The sequence below is a fragment of the Lactuca saligna genome, chromosome 5 (assembly GCF_052625555.1).
Source record: "Lactuca saligna cultivar CGN05327 chromosome 5, ASM5262555v1, whole genome shotgun sequence".
Lineage (NCBI taxonomy): Eukaryota > Viridiplantae > Streptophyta > Magnoliopsida > Asterales > Asteraceae > Lactuca > Lactuca saligna.
Window position 1 is genome coordinate 78,084,736 of NC_136421.1, and position 5,080 is coordinate 78,089,815.

The window sequence follows — 5,080 nt, forward strand, 5'->3', positions numbered from 1 at the left end:
TGAAATGTTATGCTTATGTTAATATATGTGTAGGTACTTTTATTGTGAACTCTATGCCTGCTCTTGTGTTATTTGATTCAGGTGCGAGTAGATCCTTTGTACCTTTAACTTTTAGTCAGCATATCAGCATTGGTCGTGAGCTGTTAAGTCGGCCTCTGAGCGTTTCTATAGCGGCCGAGAGGGTGGTTTGTGTTACGGAGGTTCTTCGGGGATGCGTGCTAGAGATTTTTGGGGTTGCGTTCCCGATTGACCTAATTCCTATTGCGATGGGTGATGTCGGTGTCATCGTGGGCATGGACTGGTTGAGCCGATTCAGCACCGTCATCGACTGTGAGCGCCAACTGGTGACTATACGAGACCCTAGTGGGGGAGTTCTTACGGTGTACGGCGAGGGTACCCGTTCGGGATCAGCTTTTTGTTCGGCCGCTAGGGCGAGGCAATGTCTACAGAAGGGATGTAAAGGTTTTGTGGCGTATGTGATGGATACGCGGGAGGCTTCCGAGAGACCGAGGACAGTGGAGGAGGTTCCGGTGGTGTGCGAGTTTCCAGATGTTTTTCCCGAGGATTTGCCGGGAGTACCTCCTGTGAGGCAAGTAGAGTTTGGTATCGATCTGGTTCCGGGGGCTGCACCTATTGCGAAGGTGCCTTATCGTCTTGCACCTCCAGAGATGCAAGAGTTGTCCTCGCAACTCCAGGAGTTGCTGGGGAAGGGATTTATTCGGCCGAGTAGCTCGCCGTGGGGAGCACCGATTCTATTCGTCAAGAAGAAGGATGGTTCACACCGGATGTGTATTGATTACCAGGAGTTGAACAAGGTGACGGTCAAGAACCGCTATCCGTTACCGAGGATCGATGATCTATTCGATCAGTTGCAAGGGGCATCTTGGTTTTCCAAGATCGATATGAGATCAGGGTACCATCAGGTAAGAGTGCGGGATGAGGACGTCCAGAAGACAGCATTCAGGACGCGTTATGGGCATTACGAGTTCGTGGTGATGCCTTTCGGGCTCACCAATGCCCCGGCAGTGTTCATGGACCTCATGAACAGGGTATGCAGGCCGATGCTGGATCGGTCTGTGATTGTATTTATCGACGACATCCTAGTATATTCGCGAACTAGAGAGCAGCATGAGAGACATTTGAGGGAGGTCCTTGAAGTACTGAGGTCGGAGAAACTATATGCAAAATTCTCCAAATTTGACTTCTGGTTGCGGGAGGTCCAATTTCTTGGACATGTTGTTAATCAGGCAGGGATATTGGTCGATCCGGCCAAGGTGGAAGCAGTGATGAGTTGGGAGGCACCGAAGTCACCTTCCGAGATCAGGAGTTTCCTTGGGTTGGCGGGGTACTATCGGAGATTTATTAGGGACTTCTCCAAGATCGCGGTACCGCTCACCAGATTGACCCGGAAGGGTGTTACATTCTCATGGGGACCCGAGCAGCAGACTTCCTTCGAGACACTTCGTCAGAGACTGTGCGAAGCCCCGGTATTAGCTCTCCCGGAAGGGATGGAGGATTTTGTCGTATATTGCGACGCGTCGATTTCGGGACTGGGTGCGGTGTTGATGCAGAGAGGTCATGTGATAGCTTATGCGTCGAGGCAGCTGTAGCCTCATGAGGCGAGATATCCCACACATGACTTAGAGTTAGGGGCAGTGGTGTTCGCTCTCAAGATATGGCGTCACTACCTGTACGGGGTTCGTTGTACTATATACACGGACCATAAGAGTTTGAAGTATTTGATGGATCAACCCAACCTAAATATGCGTCAGAGGAGATGGTTGGACGTGGTTAAGGATTATGACTGTGAGATCCTATACCACCCAGGCAAGGCTAATGTGGTAGCCGATGCATTGAGTCGTAGAGCGGAGAGCACTCCATTGCGAGACGTATGTTTGAGACTGACAGTGATGACCCCGATATTGGATGCTATTCGTGGGGCGCAGGCCGAGGCTGTGAGATCCGAAATGCAGAAGAAAGAGAGAGTCGTTGGGTTAATTTCAGAGTTCGTTAAGGATGGACAAGGACTTTTGACGTTTCAGGGTCGGATTTGGGTACCATTCGTGGGCGGTACGCGTACTATTTTGATGGAGGAGGCTCATAGATCGAAATTCTCAATCCATCCCGGTGCTACGAAGATGTATTTGGACTTGAGGAAGGAATATTTGTGGCCTTGTATGAAGAGAGACGTCGCATGGTTCGTTGAGAGGTGTTTGACCTGCCGTAGGGTTAAGGCCGAGCACCAGAGACCGCATGGTAAGTTGCAGCCCTTGGAGATTCCTGAGTGGAAGTGGGAACAGATTACGATGGATTTCATCACCAAATTGCCGAGAACTGCCAGAGGAGTCGATGCAATTTGGGTGATTGTGGATAGGTTGACGAAGAGTGCACACTTCCTTGCCATTAGCGAGAGTTCATCAGCGGAGAAGTTGGCGGAGTTATACGTGAGAGAGATAGTATCTCGGCATGGAGTGCCGATCTCGATTGTTTCAGACCGTGATATACGCTTCACTTCCAGGTTCTGGAAGAAATTCCATGAGGAGCTGGGTACTAAACTGCATTTTAGTACCGCATACCATCCCCAGACAGACGGTCAGAGCGAGCGGACGATTCAGACATTGAAAGACATGCTTAGAGCGTGTGTGTTAGACTTCGGGGGTAGCTGGGATGCGCATTTGCCTTTGGCTGAGTTTTCCTACAACAACAACCATCATTCGAGCATTGGTATGCCACCTTTTGAGTTGTTGTATGGTAGGAGGTGTCGGACCCCCATTTGCTGGGGAGAGGTGGGTTAGAGAGTGATGGGCAGTACAAAGATCGTACTCCAGACGATAGAGCAGATTCAGCAGGTTAGGCAGAGATTATTGACCGCTCAAAGCCGACAGAAGAGTTATGCGGACAGACGCCGGTCCGAGCTGGAATTCCAGGTCGGCGACTTCGTTCTCCTGAAGGTTTCTCCGTGGAAGGGAGTGATCCGGTTCAGAAAGAGGGGCAAGATGGGGCCCCGGTTCATAGGTCCATTTCGGGTAATTGCAAGGGTAGGTCGGGTAGCTTATCGGTTGGAGTTGCCAGCAGAGTTGGGATAGATTCACAATACCTTTCACGTATCACAGTTGAGGAAGTGTATAGCCGATGAATCGGTGGTGGTTCCGTTAGAGGATATTCAGGTGGATGCGAGCCTGAATTACGCCGAGAGACCAGTAACTATTAGGGATCGGAAGATCAAGGTTCTGTGGAACAAGGAAGTACCTCTAGTGTTGGTTTAGTGGCAACACCGGAAGGGATCGGAGATGACTTGGGAGCCGGAGCGTGAAATGCGGGAGCAACATCCGGAGTTATTCGCAGAGTGAGACTTCGAGGGCGAAGTCTAGTTCTAGTGGGGGAGAGTTGTAACAGCCCGGAATTTTAGGTATTGTTTTTAAAACTATTTTTGGGGCATTTTAGGAGGGGACTCGGCGAGTTGGTGCCTGACTCGCCGAGTAGGACCACAGACTTGGTCGCAGATTCGCGACTGGACTCGACGAGTCCATTAGGGACTCGGCGAGTCGACGCTGTTCAGCAGAAACCCTAGCCGTTTGGTTTTGGATCGTTTATAACGCCTCTTAGGCCGTCATTGTTCGTTTTTGCTTACTGAGAAGAACCCTAGAACGATTGTGTGCATCTGGAACAAGGATTGAAGACCATTGTTGGGTTTGGAAGAGTTGTGTGCAAGGAAGAGGAAGGTTTAGCTAAAGGAACAACAAGAGAATCACGTTCTGAGGATTGGGGACACAGAAAGTGCATCAATCAGGTAATATCTCGGATTTCGTTCTTCTGTGATTGATGTGTATATGAAGTTAGGGTTTATAGAACCCATTTGATGGTTAAAGGGATTATTATGTTGTTACCCAAGTGTTTATACCCCAGTAATAGGATGTTTAGAGGTCCAGATAGTCCCATGAGTGTGTATTTCGGGACCATACGTGTTTCAGGAAGCAGTTGATCGACTGCATGGCATGGACTCGCCGAGTCGGATGAGCAGACTCGGCGAGTAGCTTGAAGATTCACTGGGACTCGCCGAGTTGTTCTTCAGACTCGGCGAGTGGAGTCGGGGTGGCCCCGCAATTCTTCCACGAGGACCTCGTCGAGTCAAGAGGGATACTCGACGAGTAGAAGGGGAACAACAGGGAAATTTGGGGAGGACGTCTAGACTCGCCGAGTCGCCTTTTCACTCGACGAGTCCGATCAAGTTGACCGTTGATCAGAGTTGACCTGCATGTAAATTCTTAGGGTCAATTGTCTTGAATGATAAGAGTATTAATAAGGGTATATGGTATTATAGGGAGTCTGCAGATCGGCGGATCGAGTGCGAGTAGTTTCAAGAGTTGATAGCTTACATTACCACGAGGTAAGTCTTCTCACTATACTGTACCCGGAAGGGTTTGACTGTGTGACCGGAAGGTCGGATATGTTATGTGTTATATATATGCTATAATTGAAAGGAATAGTTGCTATGCATGCTATGTATGTTTCTATGGGCCGGAAGGCAATGTATTATGTGACAGGAAGATCAGGTATGATATACGATATATGTGATATATGTGTTAGAGTAAATGTATTATGTGTTATATATGTTTATGGGCCGGAAGGCAATCATGTTATGGGCCGGAAGGCAATTATCTTATGGGCTGGAAGGCAATTATCTTATGGGCCGGAAGGCAATTATCTTATGGGCCGGAAGGCAATTATTTTATGGGCCGGAAGGCGATTATCATATGGGCCGGAAGGCATTGTACTGTGGACCGGAAGGTCCGGGCCTGGAAAGGCATATATGTGTAAGTGGTATACTGGGGAACTCACTAAGCATTTATGCTTACAAGTTGTTATTTATGTGTTTCAGGTACTAGCGAGGACCGTGGGAAGGCGCCGGCATGATGTATACACACTGCTGCTATTTGAGATCTTGGGGATTATACATATGTATTTGTTTTGAAACATGAAATAAATATTATTGGTTGAATGAACTCACTTTATTTAAAATAAAAAATTTATTCGAAAATTTGCGTTGTTACAATTAGTTTTAAACTACTAATTGTAAATG